At 39.7% G+C, this 18,243-nt stretch overlaps 1 long non-coding RNA gene across 1 annotated transcript in view; it reads left to right on the top strand.

Moving 5' to 3' along the window:
- Positions 1-18,243, top strand: part of LOC130542599 (uncharacterized) — a 114,667-nt gene that overhangs the window by 29,472 nt on the left and 66,952 nt on the right. The gene's annotated exons all lie outside the window — the stretch shown is intronic.

Genomic DNA, 18,243 nt, shown 5'->3' on the forward strand with positions numbered 1-18,243 from the left:
AAAACCCCACAAATAAATCCTAGGCTGGATGCTTTAATGTAAACCAGAGGGCACCTTCTTTATAATGTTGTGCCAAGATTAATTAAAGCAAAATATAATGAGCTGGAAAAGACTTTGTACCCTGTGGACATAAACACTAAACATCTAGCCTCAAGCTATTAGTATTTAGAATTCCCTCATGATTTCAAAATTGTTATCAAAATTTTGTGAAATTCCAAATGTGCCATAGAGGTACATAGCTTTACAAAATGAGAGCAGAGGGAATGGATTGGATAAAAGAGCTCTCATAGCACAATAAAAACTGAAACACCTCACAAATCAATTTTTGTTTGACATTTGGAATCAAAGTGTTATAGATTCAAATCAGCTTTGCTTTGCAGGAACCAGGCAACCAAAGCAAAATAATAAATTAATTGATCAATTAATTAACTCAAGGGAGTGAGTTGGTATAAATTCACGGAGTGTGCTATAGGAAGGGTCAAAAAGCACACTTCCTACGTGTTAGGTAAATGTGCCTTTTTCCAGGTGAAGTTTGCAGTATAAAACTCCCAGGCCTCATTCCTTTATCTAATTTTGTCTCAGGATTTTAGGTACACAGGTTATTATTATCATCACCCTGCAGATGAAGCAACAATGTCTGGAGACGTAAAGTGGTTTTTCCAAGGAGACATAGCTACCAAGTTCTAGAACTAAGTTCTGGAATTCAAGTTTTCCTACTCCTCTCCACATTGGCAGATTTTTAAATAACAGAGACATAGCTGCTTTTATTGACCTATTTCAGCCATGGCTTTTTCAGAAAAATAGGGACACATCCTCTTGGGAGATTCAGGTTAACGTACTCAGGGGATAATGAGACATTTGTCGGTTGATCTGCATCTGTGACCTGACCAGGAATAAATGCGGCTCTCTCGAAGTGAAGGACTTGCCCTCTGCCTGGTGATTTGGCGTCCATGAAATCCACCATGGACTGTCAGGCCCTGCTTTCACAATGCCTGTGACTCAAAGCCCAGCTCATGACCCGCTGTAACAACCAACAGTCCCCGGGGTAAACCAGAGGCACTTTGATGGGTTTATAATCTTTACATAATCTCAGAAGAAACGTCAGAGACATAACTTTAGTACTGTTGTTTCCATGGTTAAACATACTATGCATGCCATAAATGTTTTGAATAAAGGTATTTTTAAACAACTGTGCAACTACGCTTTTTACTGCACCTCAGTCGATCCCACACAAGTATGTATATGTAGGCACTTATGTTAGGTTTTTTCCTCTATTAAAATATATGAGATTTATTTTTCTAATACCCTGTTTTGAGAAACCAAGTGGATCACTCTGAAAGTGAACTGGTATCTTTATTGAAACAGAAAAAAAAAAAAAAGGAGTTATTACTAAAAATCCTATCATAAAAGAGTGTGAAAATCAACAAGAAAAATGACATATAAAATGTTAGGAAAAACAAAAAAGATGTGTGATCTTTAATTAACTGATTGATCAGGCGAGTGGACATAGCCCTTTCCCATATTTGAATCCAATAATAGACTTCTAGACCCAATTTTAGAAGTTCTAAGTTGTTATCTTCTCCTTTGCTCCTCTTCTTTTTTCAGAGTTTGTACTGACCTTCTAGAGAAAGCTGTGGATGATGAATAAGACTAACTGCCCAGTGTTGGGTAAAAATGCACCCTTCACATTTTTTCTCAAGAGGCTGTTAACACAGGGTATGGAAACTAAGGACACAACCACTCACAGTGTAGGCTCTACAGTGCTCTGAGTCTCCGTCATCTATAAGGAAGATAAGCTTAGTGAGGGGTTATTATTATTATTATTTTTTTTTTTTGTAATTCCAACATCCTGAGCCAGTTTCGTGTGTTGGTTAGGAAGCATTACACAGCCAGAAGCCAATAGAAATCGACGCAAAGGCAGATAAGGCCGATGGGGTAGGTGGCATGACAGTGTAGCAGAAGGACAAGCTTGGGGCTTGGATGAACTGTCAAATGGTGACTGCCCCCCTTTCTTGCTGAATAATCTTGAGCTCATGGTACTTAACCTCTCAGAGGCTTAGTCTCCTTCCCTATAAATAGGGCCAATAATGTTATTTTTCTGTGTAATTATGATGGCTAAGTGGTGCTTGACTTATTCATTCAGTACCTATTTCAGTATTACTATTCATGAGTCTGGGACATGGTCTTCCTTACAAAACTGTAACATTGCAAATCAGCTCCAACAGTGACCACAGGAGAGGAAAACACCCATCCATCACTCTTTTGGAATGCAAAAGGACGACTGACAATCTCCTCAAAGTATGAATTTTTCGAGTAAATTGTTCAAATCAAAGTGATGGATACGCTGACATGGTTATTATTTTCTTTTTTCTCATGAAAACAACACCACCCAGTTTTAATTTTTTTCAAACTGCTGTTCTAAAAGCCATTAATTCGCCATCAGGGAAATTCAAATCAAAACCACCTTGAGATACCACCTTACGCCAGTTAGAATGGCAAAAATTGACAAGGCAGGAAACAACAAATGTTGGAGAGGAGGTGGAGAAAGGGGATCCCTCTTACATTTTTGATGGTAATGCAAGTTGGTACAGCCACTTTGGAAAATAGTGTGGAAGTCCCTTAAAAAGTTAAAAATAGAGCTATCCTATGATCCAGCAATTGCACTACTGGGTATTTACCCCAAAGATACAGACGTAGTGAAGAGAAGGGCCATATGCTCCCCAATGTTCATAGCAGCATTATCCACCATTGCTAAATCGTGGAAGGAGCCGAGATGCCCTTCAACAGATGATTGGATTAAGAAGATGTGGTCCCTATAGACAATGGAATATTACTCAGCCATCAAAAAGAATGATTTCACGACATTTGCAGCAACATGGACGGGACTGGAGGAGATAATGCTAAGTGAAATAAGTCAAGCAGAGAAAGACAATTATCACATGGTTTCACTCATCTATGGAACATAAGAACTAGGAAGATCGGTAGGAGAAGAAAGGAATAAAGAAAGGGGGGGTAATCAGAACGGGGAATAAAGCATGAGAGACTATGGACTCTGGGAAACAAACTGAGGGCTTCAGAGGGGTGGGGGTGGAGGAATGGGATAGGCTGGTGATGGGTATTAAGGAGGGCACGTATTGCATGGTGCACTGGGTGTTATACGCAAGTAATGAATCATGGAACTTTACATCAAAAACTAGGGATGTACTGTATGGTGACTAACATAATAAAAAAATATTAAAAAAATAAAAAATAAAAGCCATTAATTCACGTGCCAGGTAAACCATGATCAAGTGTTAGTTCCCTCTTGATGTCCTGCGGCACATTGAGCCAAATGCTACAATGTCAAGTTTCAAACACAAAACCCTCATATTTTGAGTTCCCTCTTCCAACTGTCCTAGGAAACATAATCCCAAACCAGAAGCTCCTTTTTCCATTCGAAAATGGCCTGGACAAACCTTCTGTAATAGAGGTCGGACCCCGGCCTCCTGAGAAGGAGCAGACCTGCTTTCTATCCTCCCTCACCTCTCTCTCCCCCTCCTCCCCCTCCCTCACCTCCTTCTCCCTCCTCCCTCTCTCCCACTTCCCTCTCTCCATCACACAGGTACCTCACCAAAACATCCTGCCACTTGGAATTCAGAGCAAAAGTGGTGGCTGCGTAAAGAGGGCAATAAACATAAATGATACCTGTGGGTAATAGGTTTGAAATTGCTGTGTTCCTTGGTAACTGGATATAATTACAAGTACCCTGGATTCCACGGGGCTACGGTGCAATTATCACTCTCATTTCCAGAATAAAAGGGAAGGATTACAACAGTGTTGCCACAATTCAGTAATGTGAGAAAAGGGATCTTACCAGGAAGATATCAGTAGTTCTGCATATTTTTCTCTGTGCTCATTTCACATTGGGAACCTGTGTATTTATAAGTCAAAAAGCACACAAATCTATGTGATTAAACCCATATAAGTTATAATACATCACCATTATAGTAAGGCTACTGCAGGGGTCCTTAGTAAGTTAAAAAAAAGAAGGAGAAGGAGAAGGAGAAGGAGAAGGAGAAGGAGAAGGAGAAGAAGAAGAAGAGTGGGAAAGTAATGAGCGATATGACTGCACTGTAGGCAGTGGGCAGGTTACCATGTATTTTGGAAGTAATTAAAGGCGATTGAGTGATACTTCCCAGCCTAATGAGTGATTCTGCCACAGCCTCGCAGCAGGGAGGCCCCTGTGTGTTACTGCACATTCCCACAGTATTTACTGGGGTAATGAGTGTTATTGCTGTGGTGTGACAGCAGGGTGCACTGCTCGCCGTGTGTCCCTGAGAGCTCTGTCATAATTACAAGGCAAAATGTGATTGCTGTTTTGCTAGACACTACTCATGATCTATTCCTATATTGTTGCATAGTGCTATTTACCAGGGTGTTCACTTTGGACAAACAAGGGAGATGTTATTTATTTATTTATTTATTTATTTATTTATTTATTGCTATTGTGGCTTAACACCATTGTTTCTAAATAGGTTATCACATACATGATAGTGAAATTGTTACAGACTTGTAAACACTGATTTGTACACTATGTTTGCCTTCGTTTCTCCTGAGCCTCGGGAGTGGGGTTTCCATTGTAGCTGTGGCGTTGTTCAATCTTACAGGGCAGGCAGCGGGGAGGGTCTGGCAGGAAGGAGAAGGTAGGCCTGTCATGAGGGGTTGTCCTTTACAGTTTAACAGTTAGATTTTTAATCTTCTGCATCCTCATTCCCTTCTTATATTCTAAGAATAGTACCAGTGTATCAATCAAGAGGACATAGAGTCAGCAGAACAAAGACTCCAATCAGTCAATATTTTGATTTGACTTTATATGATGTAGGTACAGAGAACTGTCTTCGCTTCGAGCATTTTGACTTACTGTCCACATCATTGACTAAAATATTCCACTGATTCTTACGTTTTCATTTTGGAATCTGTCACTGTCTCCCCCTTTAATTTTCATTTGAAAAATGTGACCATGTGTAAGACTAGGAAAAGTGCTCTGGGTAGCAGGGTCAGAGTATGCCTTCTGGTCCGGCTCTACCCTTATAGAGATCTCACCTGACCGTCACGCGTGATGGTAAAGGACATGTGTCTTGGTGTTGGACTGCCTGAGGTTATGTCTCAGCTTTACCTCAGGTAAATGTCATAATGTCTCTGAGCCTGTTTCCTCACTTGTGAGAGGGGGGGAATAATAATACCTGCTCATAGGTTTATTACAAGATTTAATGAAAGAAATTATGTCAGATGTTTCCCAAAATGCCTGTACAGAGTACATTGTTATTAAATGTTAGTTTTGATTATTTAACTTGTGGAGTCAATATTATTCGCTCCCTAAGTTTCCTTCTATCTCCCTGAAACTTGGATTCCGTAATGTTTTATATTTGTGGCTATGTCAAAAAAAAAAAAAAAAAAGAGGCAGAGAATAGACACGTGCATAGTTAGGCCCACTTCATGACCTACAATATCTTGTTTAGTCAGTTTTCCAGTTTACATATGGGGCTATCAATAAATCTGAATTCTAGCTGGTGGAAATAAGAGAAGAAAGAACCTCAGACTGATCAAATAGGAAGAAAAATCCATCTACCATTACCACTGGCATTTACAGCACTCCATATGGAATTAAAATCAGAAGTATCAGCCAGATGAGAGAAAGCTGTTACGAGGTAAAATCAGTGAGGTTTACAGACTGCTCTTTCTCAGAGTCTGTGTGAAGAGTGTCAAGATTTTAGGTCTCCTCTCAAGAAAGGACTTAAAGGTGAACGACGCCCACCTATCCATCTTCGCCCATGTACTATTTAGTTTCCCTGTAAATTTCTTCAACTTGAAATTGCTTTATACCATCAGAGATCCTGAGGCTAAAAGTATTTCTCCTGTTGTGACATAACACAGAGAGACTTGGAAGTGAATCTCTCAATAGATAGGCTAGAACTGGAGTCAGTTCCTGGGAATACACTGCAGTAGTTACTGTAGTTGGAAGTGAGAACAGGAGAGTGGAACTTCGGAGTTAGTGCTTTTGTGCAACGCCAGACATTAGGCATTTGATGGAAACTTCACACTTCCAATGAACTAGAACACTTATAGAATGCCTCGGATTTCCCTGCCATTAGTGCCAGAGCTCCCCAAACATGGAAGCCCATGGTGACAGCAAATAGTATGAGAACTGAATGTCAGGGGATCCGCCAAAGACACAAACAGGGTAGATCAGAAAGTTAGGAAGACCCAGACATTCTATCCTCAAGCCATGTAGCTATGGGTTTCAGCAGCCCATACTGTATAGTATCACAGTGTGACATATATAATAGCATGTCTATTAATTGTTCAGGAAATCCAATGCATTTATCATTCTAGCTCGTGGATTCTTAACCCTTTTATTGTCTTCATTAGATCCTGGGTAGAGAAGTCAATGGAACACATCAGGATGATAATTGCAGACCAGGTTTCTTAGACGCCAAGATGCCAGGCTTGGTGGCTGTTCTCCCACACATCGTACTTCTGGCGCTCCGCGGCCCCCGTGGCCCTGCAAATCTGTTCCCTGCTAATGCTGTGTCCTCCATCATTTCACCGCGGCATGTCCGTCCATCTTTGTGAGCACAGTTTTTTATTCATCAGCGAAACGTTTGGGCCTTTGAAATTGAAATGGATTTCAGTCTTCTTTATATATTAATTATTGATAAATGGAGCCTGGGAGACAAGGAAGAAGCCTGGCATGATTATAGACAGATAGTTTTTAATTTTATGTCTCTTGCAGTGACAGAGAAATTTAGTTTAATAGGAGTAATTTTTCAAAGGAGATGCAATCATGAGGGAGGGGGTGTAGGAAATGGGCTAAGCATACTAAAAAAGAAAGAACTTGTAGGAGACATAGCATGCTTCCATACCGAAAAATTTCCTAGAAGGCCTTCTGTTAAGAAGTACAGGTAGAAATCTTTTGAAAATTGTTTTTGTACTTTTGCAGGTATGAACTACAACCCTAAAACCAGATCCTATTATTTTCAAAAAGGCCCACATTACCAACTAAGACAATTTTGTGTCTTTCACATTATTTCAGACTGTCCTAAATTATACAAAGTCTCAAACAGCCTTAATTATGTAGTGTCCCAGACATCATGTAAAAAGGCCATGGGGTGTAGTGGGAACGGTGTCAGGCACGTAGACTGCTGAGTTCCAGCCTAACTGCATCATTTATTAGCTTGCCTTGGGGTGGTCACGTAACCTTCTAGGGTCTCAGTTTCTCCATATGGAAAATGGTGACACTCTTTCTTGCACCAGGCCCATCAGTAGTTTCTGAGGATCAAATGAAGACATTACCATGAATAGTTTCTGACGCTTTTCTTAGCTTAAAAAATCTAAGATTTTCTGAAAAAGAGAAATAATTCTTTCTATATGTCCATCAGTTACTAATTACTCCATGAGAGCACAGTTAGTTATTATTTTCTCCATATGTGACAAATCCGCTTCGACACCAGAAAAATACTTGAGCCCTAGGATGCTTTTCCAGAGTCTATCCTGGGATCTGGAGACTTAAGGAGAAAAAAAAGAAAAGAAAAGAAAAGAAAAAGACCAAGGCTGCATCCCTAAGGACACCTCATTCCTCAGATCTCATTTCTTGTTGAAGGATCTGCATTTTTTATGGGCTCCTATAAAGTTGATAGGACCTCTCTGCCTTGTTGCTGGTTTAGCACGGTGAGCCCTCCCCTGTGTTACTTAGAAGAGTCATGGAGGAAGGGAAGAGCATGCCATTAGGATGGCCAACACAGAAGAAGGAAGGAGAGAGAGGGATGGATTTGCTTCTGTTTAGAAGTGTGAGCACAGCCCTGGGGGGAAGCTCAGCCTGCAGTCCGCACGCTTCAGACTTGGCTGTTCGATTGATGGGAAAAAAGTCCCTGCCAATTTTAGTGATCATCACTTAACTGGCGTTCCATATGAATCTTCCTAACACCTTTCATTATGTTCTTACTCTGCTCAAAAGCCTTCAGTGGCTCTCGCTGGCCTGGCACTAAATCCATCTTTCTGCACTTCTTTCCTCCTTCCGATCTCTTTCCCTCTTCAGTCCATTTTAAGTTTGGATGTGTCTCCTATCAGCTCAATAATATTGCTGGCTTCCGTAGAATGCGAAGCCTGTAACGGAGATAGAGGAGGAAATCCCTGTGTTTCTGGATTGACTGTAACCCTGTAATGTAACACTTGCTTTTGCAATTTTATGTTCTCTTCCGATTTGTGTGAGCATAACTGTGTTCACCATGGATTGTCATTGTTTTTAAATAATAATGTTGTCTTGAACTTCTTGTATACCTGACGGATCTGTCAGCATTAGATTTTGAAGAGGTCTTTGTTGATTGAAACTAAGATGGAAGTTTGGTTGGCAGTGAAGCCATTTTTCTTTCTTTTTTTTTAAATTTTTTTTTTATATTATGTTAGTCACCATACAGTATATCCCTGGTTTTTGATGTAATGTTCGATGATTCATTAGTTGCGTATAACACCCAGTGCACCATGCAATACGTGCCCTCCTTACTACCCATCACCAGCCTATCCCATTCCCATTTTTCTGAGTGAAGTTCGCGGAAGGAATTATCATAGGACATCTTTTCCTGGTCTGCCTATGCCTTCCTTTCCTCTGTGAGCTCAGCATGCATGTGCCCACACGAGGATGCACAAACCTGTGAGGAATGGTTAGTGTGAAAGTTCCATTCTGCAGGAGCTGCTACAGCCCATTCCTCTGCTCTGGGCTCCGAGAATCCCTACTGTGATTGACAGAGCCCCACCCAGCACAGGTGTCTGTCTCTAACACCTGACGGCATGCTCTAAGGACTGTAGGATACAACCTAACAATAGTTGAGAAAGACTGAACTTCTGTATGTGACGAGGAGTGCATGGGTTTATCACAAATCACTTAAACATGCTACTAATTACAGACATTGCTTAACACGCATAAAACTGGGCAAAAGATTAATTGCCCCTTGTGTCCATTCTCTATTCTTTTTGTTATTTAGTTTCTGCATATTTTCCTTGGTATAGTCCATTTCTTCTTTTTCCCCTGCTATGTGTGCTGGGATTGGTCAGGACTTTGTGTCGAGGTCTTATTACTATTTTCAGAAAATTCTAATTCTTTATCACAGTTTTACCGAGGAGGCTTTGCTTCCCTCCAATGAGCTCTGTATAATGCTGGCTGTCAGCCTTACTTATTAGGCCAGAAATGACTGTGCTGTGTCCCCGCTCACCCTTTTTCTAATCTGAGGATTCTGGGTTCTAGCCAACAGCATGTAGGCTCTGCTTCCTTTTTTTTTTTCTTATACTAGGTTGGGGTTAGTTGGAATGTGAGCCAAAAACACATGCCTACCACTACATAGATACACACTTCCCCTGTCAAGGTATTAAACAACCCCTCTGCCTCAACTGTGTGGTGGGGGGTGTGCAGGGGTATGGTAGGAATAGGAGGATGCTGTGTAATTACCCCTTGTGGCATTAGATGCACATGTATTGAAAGTAAGTTCCTTGTGAATTGCCAAGGTAAGTTGATTTCCAAGGACTCTCAGACTTTGAATATAGACAAAGCACTTCTCATTACACTGAATACTACTCCTGAGGCTGAATAAAGAAACAGAGACCCAAAGATACTCAAATTTACAAAGAGGAATGTAGGACATTTGGCTCATTGGTAGTTTCAGGTTTAGTTTTAAAATGCAGATGAAAGATACCCCAGGTCCAAATGACACTTTGTAAGCTAAACCAGAGTATAAATTGTGAGCTGTGTCATTTGCTAGCACATTAACCTATATATAATGCAACATTTGTATGGAGCCCAGTGAAAGATTGGATCTGACTCAGTAATTTCAAACACAATTGGCCTCTTTCGTTCTTTAATTATCCTCACCAATTTCCAGAATTAACCTTAACTTTAAATTATATAGGCTTCCTCCTTTGGATTTGTGTTACAATTGTAGGCTTATCTAAATGTTAGATGGTAGGGGTTTTTTGTTTTGCTTTGTTTTGTTTTTCTCTTTTTGCTGAATAGAGACATTTGTTCCTGGTTATTATCATCATAATGACCCTGCCAAAAAATAATAATATTAGAGGCCGAGAGGGTCTCCAACCAGGCTATTGTGGGACCCCTGATGCCAGAGCTAGATTGACTGGCCAAAAATCATATCTCAACATAATTGGCTGCAGTGACAAAAAGAGAGAGTGAGAAATAAAGAAAGAGAAAGTCAGCAGGTCTGATAGGAAGGTTGCAGGCATTTATGTCTAAGTGGTCTCCCAATGTACCATTTTGCTCCTAATGACACAGGATTAGGAAGGGAATATAATGAGGTTTTAGAGCCCCCTCTTCTCAGTACCCCCTTTTCTCCCTTATATAGATTTAAGGGTAATAGAGTTTAAGGATTAAGAAAGGCAAGTTTAAGCAGAAGGCTGAATGTCTTTTTTTTCCTTTTTTCTCTTTTTTTGGCTTTTTTTTTTTTTTTTTTTTACCTTCTCCACTCATATCATAATTAACCTTTTGAATTGTCTCCCTTGAGATGCTGGTTACACCACTCTTCTTCTTCCCATTGCTTACTGCTCCGATATCAGAGCTTGAGCGAGCATCTTGACAAAGAATGAGAGATTTCTAGAAATCGTATGAATTTATCTGGGAATGTCAGTGTCCTTTGGAGGCGGGATAGCAATATTTGAGTGTAGCACAAAAGGACACATGGATACTTGCAAAAGGAGATTCAAGGACTAGGATCTGCGCTCACATGCTTTTCCCCTGCCCTGCTCTTTGCCAGCCAGACTGCTTCTCCCCTTCCTGTATAGCCTTGCTTCCAGCCAAATAATCCATCTGCTGTTCTTCAGCTTACCTTCTCTTTGCTGCGTTTTCCTTTCTCTGCACCCCTCTGGCCCTCTAGGCCTACACTGGTTTTCCTACTCACAGGGCAACAGGACCTGGGCTCACAAGCCCTTCAGGAGGTAGAAGGGCAATATCTGGGCATTTATTTTAGCATTTGAGGTTAACAAATACTCAATGCCTAAACATAGTATTCTGATTCTTTGGCAACTGCTAAGTCAAAGAAATACTCTCTTCCTTCATTTTCTCTGTGCACTCTGAACACATGCACACACCCATTATGTATGATATATTCTGTTGGATACCATGGGAATTCGGAAGATGAATTAGATATGTCCCCTTTCCTCACAATTATAATTTAGTAGTTTCTTGCACCATCTGCATAAAAGTGATTGTGAGAGCCATGAAGTGGATAATGTCCTAGTGAGAGAGTAATATGAAAAAAGCAGAAGGCAGAGGTTGGAGCCACAGGGGTCAGTCCATGCTTAAAATGCAAAATAAGAAGGCAAAGCCAGTGAGAGAGACAGATAAAAACTGGCTAAAATGACAGAAAGGAGATCACAATTGTGTACTGCCAGAAAGATCTGAGAACATTGCCAGAAGATGGTGGGCATAACAAAGTGCTGGAGAGGCCAAAGAAAATCACCACCGAGCAAAGGCTGTTGCATTTGGCAATTAGGAAGATCTTTGAAGAAAGGGGTTTTTATAGATAGTGGGAATGCAACTGTGTTGCACAGGGTTGGAGAGTGTTGAGTGGGGAAATAGACCTGGCCAGTAGATTCTTTGGAGAAGTTTGATGCTGGGGGGAAATAGAGAAGAGGGAATTAATGACAGAGTGAAGCAGTATGCATGCTTTGCTCTGCAGTGTGCTGTGGGTGGGCAGTATGGGAGCTGTGTAAATATGGTCTGGAGGCAGCAGTATAGTGTTACTGTGTGTGTGTGTGTAAACAAGGAGGGATGGAGCAGGGAGGGAGGCAGGGAGGGAAAGTAAGAAACAGAATACAAAGGAAGTTGGAGTGGTTGATGGAGCCAGATCCTGGCAGAACTAGAGGGATATGGACTGAAGTAGAAGATATTTATATATTTTGACTATTAGATTTGGAATGAAAAAAATTTTTTTTTCCTTTGAGGAAGAAAAGATCATGAAAGGGCAGTGACGTTTGGAGGGATGGCAAGGCAGCCAGCTGGTGCAAGGCTCTTCCAGACTCCTCAGCTGACAGGTGTGAATCATGCCCTGATCCCCAGGCTTGAGGAGTGCACACTAGGTTTAAAATGCCCATGGTATGGATGCAACAGGCAGTCAGCATGGAAGAATGCCAGGTTAAGGAATGGCTGGAAGGGTCTGTTGAAGTTCTGGAGTACGAATCTTCGAGCAGTTCAGCACAGGGTTAGGCCTCCTTCTCTCATAATAAGTGACCAATAGTTGTGTGTACATGGCCAAGGGATGAGCAAACTCAGAGTCCTGGAGTATTATTCAATAAATGGGTATTCTAAGTACCTGCAGTGTATTCCAGACACTGCAACGGGCTCTGTGATTTTCTTATGCCAGCCACATCAGATAACATTAATCCTGTTTAATCGACAGGAAATTTGACCTGGAGAGTTATAGTAACTTGCCTCAGATTAGACATCTGGTAGATAACTGAGGCAGGGTAGCACAGAATCTTAGACCATGGAGCGTAATTACCGAGGTTTGAATCCCAGTTCTGTTATGTCAACTTGGTCAAATTCCTTAACCTCCCAGAATACTAGTTTCTCTATCTGTAGTATGGAGCTAATAATATTACTTCTTTGCTTTATACAAGATTAAATGTGTCAACACATGTACATCACAGCAGTACTCGACTTATTTTAATATTGGCTTTTAATATTTTAATATTAGCTATTACTATCATCATCATAATTCTGATTTTCCAAAGTTAAAATTCAGTTTTATTGTTTTTTACTTTACCGTAATTCCCAAGCTGTGTCTACAAACCATAAATTAACTAAGGTGTTATCAGGTAAACAAGAACACGATAGCTATAAAAACTCGCAAAATAGATGTAAGATCAAATTTATCAAACTTCTTTACTACAAATGACTTAGAACCTCTAATAGGTTAATACCTACTAGGGACTTCTAATATGGAATATCACAAAACCACTACTTAGCTAAAATCTATACAGAAATTGTTTTTCCTTTCAAAACACCAACATATTGAGAATTATTATTTTCCTATGGAACATACTGCAAATATATATATATATATACATATTTGCAGTATGTTCCATAGGAAAATAATAATTCTCAAATATATATTATTCTGCACTTCGACCACTAAAGAGAACAGTTTTGAAGAGCAATCTGTGCTTGGCCCAGGTGGGGCTTACAGGAGAAGCAAAGGAAGAAGGCAAAATCAGAGAAGGACTGGTGACCTTCTGAGGGTTGTCAGGGTTTGGGGGAGTCAGGCTCACAATAGGGCAAGGAGTGGATTCAAGGGATAGTAAACAGTAGGAGAGGGAGGTGAGAAGGCGGGAAATGATAAAACAACAATATCAAGACCTTGGAGGCAGACCCATTGTCCATAATGACAAGTTCCTTATGTGAGTTATTATATGTCTCTCAATTTTAAAGGAGGTAGAATTCACTGGAGTTGAAAAGGCCAAGAAAGTATGAGATCAGAGTTCCAGATGGTTCATCATATGGATATTGGTGCATTATGTACAGCTATTATTTTATACTTTTATAAAAATAGAAGGAGGGAAAGAGGGGTTTGGCTGTATAAACCTAACTAAAAAGACAGCATTTGAATGTTATTGATTATTATAATGAAGATAAAATAAAACATATTCCTTTTTTTTTTTTGCAACTTTTCCTTTTCTTTAAGCAGTTCTTTCTTTCTTTCTTTCTTTCTTTCTTTCTTTCTTTCTTTCTTTCTTTTTTTCTTTTTTTTTTTGATTCTAGGGTAATTTTTTTTTAATTGAAGGGCCATATTTGAAAGCATTTGAAATTATATTATTATTTGTATGACACTGTATGATACAAAACAAAGATGTTGGTAGTTATGTGGAGAGTTTGGGATGCAGATATTAGACTATTCTCAATTATCTGAGATTATTTTAATGAATAGAGTAAGGGATGAAACTGAAAGGAGTTACCTTATTTTTAGGTTAATCTCTTATAAACATAAAAAGGGTTTGCGAGCCGGAGACAAACAGGACAACTTTATGTTTTAACCCCTGAAACTAACAATCACCCTAGAAACCTGAAGGAATGTTTGAGAAATTCCAGCTTTGCGTTATTTTGGTAGATGTGCCTATTGACCAGATTTGCTATCAATACATTTAGTAGAAAAGCAAATAAACAAGCATGGGCATAATCTCCAAAAGCTATAGAATTTAGAATTGCCAGGTATTTATTGAAGTATACCAAAAGTGAAAGTTCCATTAGCCATAATGACCGTTCCTTTCCTATCTTCCAATGCTTTACTTATCGTATGCCAACTTTGGGCCAAATCCTGGGCTGGACACTGAAGATTGAAAGATGCATACAATATACCTTCGATGCAAAGATGCATACAATTTTTAAGGAACTCAAAATTCAATGGGGATTTAAGTCTGCCTTAATCCTCTCTCCATTTATCGAATGCTTTCTATGTATCAGGAAAAGTTCTAGGAATCTGAAATGCTCGTTAGTGGTACTTATAAAATATTGTAAAGGTTAAAACTCAGGTGTAAAACACTAAGGGACAAGAGAACGAATGCCTAAATTAACCTTGGAAAACCAAAAAACTTGACTTTTAGAGTTGCAGAAAGAGTTTAAGTAAAAATACAGAGAGGTCAAAGAGTGAGATATATTTAGGGAACTTCCTGCTGTTGTGTGAACCTGGAGCAAAGGCAGATAGGATAGGAAGTGACGAGAGATGGTGGCGAGTGTGGGGCTAAATGTATTGGGAATTGGCCAAAGCATGCTATCTTTAGAGAAGAACGGTAAGTAAGAATTGAATTCAAAATAAGTCAAAGGGACGCGGAAAGGCTGAGGGGAAAAGGAAGCACACTGAGAACTACATGAAAAAAGAGGGGCTGCAGAAATGGGATGGTTATATAAGTGTGTACATTAACTGTATATGGAAGGTCGAGAGCAGACACACAGGAGAGACAGATGCATTTCAGGGTCGTAGACAAGGGCAGAGACAGGCCTTGAAATCCAGAGTAGAGGTTTTGCTTCATGAAGTGGGTGGCAAGGAACCATTAGTGTCATGAGAAGAGGTACAGTGGCCCTGAAGTGTGTTCTCAGTGAACTACTAAGATCCTTTCCTTTTGTCCTATGAGTATTTCACGAGAGCACCTAAAACTGGGCCTGAGGAATTTGACAGATCAGATATCATTCAAGCCATCCCTCGGGAGAATCCAAACAAACCCCAGGGACTGACGCTATTCTTTAAATAACATTAAAATCGGTTTGTGTCAACTAGGGAATTAATGAGCAATTAAGGTGTCCATTCCGACACAATTGCCCTTGTGTAATGGTTAGTATGTTACGCACTGTGATGTACCACAGTATTGAATTTTCAGCACGAAAATGTTCAGGACAGCAGTAGCCAATGAAAGAGATTTTCCTCCATAAAATTATCGGGGGGGGGGAAGTATCCATTTCTCTAATTATTCTTAACAAATGTTTTAACCCAGGCTTGAAAATAAGCCTTTCCTCTACTGGCGTAAGATGAATAGTTATTTATTTACCCTGCATGGAAACGAACTGCTGATATTTTGGTTTTTTTGGGTTTTTTTTTTTTTTTGAAAGATTTATTTATTTATTTTAAAGTTTTAGAGAGAGAGAGCACACAGGTGAGAGAAGGGTCAGAGGGAGAGGGAGAGAAAGAATCTCAAGCCGACTCCCCTGCTCAGCATAGAGCCCAATGCAGGACTTGATCTCAGGGTCCTGAGATCATAACCTGAGCCAAAATCAAGAGTTGGACACTCAACCGACTGAGCCACCCAGGTGGTGCTTTTTAAATAATAGATAAGGGAAGAATGATCCTCATCCTCTGTCCCCCCCCCAAATAAATATGTGGATCCCCCTCTCTCTCTATATATGTGTGTGTATGTGTGTGTGTGTGTATATATACACATATATGCATGTATTTCAAGGCTAAGATAACATTCAAATAACCATTGCTTTTCAGCTTCAGGCTTATGGAGACACACAGTAAATAAAGTAATTTATTTCTGTGGATGAAAAAGGAAATAGCTACCCATGGTTCTGAGTTAGGCTTCTCCTTATGATCTAGCCATTTCTCAGCAGGTGAGGCCCTTGCTAACCAACAGAAAAACCACATGATGTTGTCAGTAATACAATGGGCTTTCAGTATTTTAGATGAAAGCAAGAGTCATTGGTTAATGGTCTCATAGAGAGAGAATTATGGTAATAGATGTAGAGTAGTGCACCTCCCAGGTACTAACCTGAAGTACTGATACCTAGCACTGGATAAGGTCTATTTCATGAACCAACACAGATTTCTGTAGCCAATCCTTAGAAGGTGGTAAGGGTACCTGAAGGCATGCTGTACGGATTTATCGTAGAACAAGTCAAATGTGATTCACTTTGACATAAAAAAACATATCTGTTAAAATGTATGTAGTGGATCAAAAAATTAATGCTGAAATACTTCAGAAAACATTCTTCAAAATTAACATCATAAAAACTACATAAGATTAAAAGAAAGGTACTATGTGCATGTGTGTTCAATCATTAGACGATTAGAGATCCAAAGTCCCAGATGCTATCGTAGCCCTGCCTTGCATTGGTTTACACAGTGTATTTTGCTGGGTTCTAAGCTTTTATTATTAATTAGCCATACACATCTTTCTTAAAATTGAAAAAAAAAGGGGGGGGATTTAGTCTTTATGTAGAACTTGCTAGAAGCTAGTTCAGGTAAAGAGGCTCTGTGGGGGAGGGGGGTGGGGAGAAGAATGTGTTAGTAATTTGTTCCAGTTACTATGTTAAATACAAAATGATTTGAGAGGCGAGCATCTCTATGTGTCCTCAGTGCCTAGAAATTTAGGCCAGTTTAAAGAAACAAGGAAAAAGTAGCCTGTAACTATTCTGTCTGCCATTCTAAATCTTCTCTTACCTCTTTGCCCAGTAGAAGAGGGAATAAAGACAAGATAAGTCTCTCTAAAAAGACGGAATGGAAGAGAACATAGAAATTTAATATCTGCCTAGTATTTTGCTAGGCTGCCTCAGTCTCCCTGAAAAAAGATTCGACAAAGTTAGCAACAACTGTGTAATTGGCTAGGAAATTGCGCAAATGCTTTTATTAGTAACACTTGCATAAACTGGCCTTGCATCATATATCTTAAGAGCTAAAAGTTCTTTGTTCTTCTTGCTCCTTCCCTTCACTCTGTAGAAATAAGGTCTGCTCTGAGCAGGTTGGCAGGTGCACGCTTGTCTCCCCTATTTCAGTGGTAGAAGACTGGAGGGACTTGATTTCAGATGCAATAGGAACTCCTACAGTAACTACTCCAAGCTTGCATGGAGCTGATTTCTTTCACTGTCATCTGTATATTGGCTGACTTTTAAAAGCGATTGATAATATTTATGGCTAATGCCCTCTCCATCAGTATTTTTAGGATTTATGAACATATGAGGTCATTTACTTTTTCGATTTCTAGGAGACTAAAGGGTAGCCTTAAAATTAAACTATTAACATTACAAACTCCATGTCTTGCTAAACCTGTTTTGTGCCCACTCTGAAAATCAGTAAAGGGGGTCCCTGGGTTGTTCAGTCGGTTAAGCATCTGCCTTCGGCTTAGGTCATGATCTCAGTGTCCTGGAATCGAGTCCCACATCAGGCTCCCTGCTCAATGGGGCCTCTCCTTTTCCCTCTCATACCCTGCTTGTGTGCACACACACTCTCTCTCTCAAATAAATAAATAAAATCTTTTTAGAAAAGAAAATAGATAATGGGGCAAAACCTATTTTAAATATCAACAAAATGGAAAAGTGCGACAATGCGGAATCCCGATAAGGCCTTCTGAGGGCCATAAATAATCCAGGTCATTTGAACATAGAAAATTCTTTAAGAAAACTGAGTCTGTGCAGGATTCTCTTGCTGAGTCCATTGAAGATACTTAGTTTCTATCACTGTGAATTACATCTTCCTCTCTTTTCAGTTTCACTGAGGATTGTGCTAATATGGGGACTCTTATACGTATTACATAAAATAAACACCTTATTTCTGTACATTTTCCTCTTGCATTTGGATAAAGACACTAACAGCTAAAAGAAATTTATTTTCTCCTTCTCTTCTTTCCTGACTTGTCATCTTGGAGTGTATTAAAAATATGTCTTCACTATTACCCTTTCTTATTTATTGTTTTAATCTCTCTTTTTCTTTTTCTTTCCTCCAG

The sequence above is a fragment of the Ursus arctos genome, unplaced genomic scaffold (genome assembly GCF_023065955.2).
Source record: "Ursus arctos isolate Adak ecotype North America unplaced genomic scaffold, UrsArc2.0 scaffold_4, whole genome shotgun sequence".
Lineage (NCBI taxonomy): Eukaryota > Metazoa > Chordata > Mammalia > Carnivora > Ursidae > Ursus > Ursus arctos.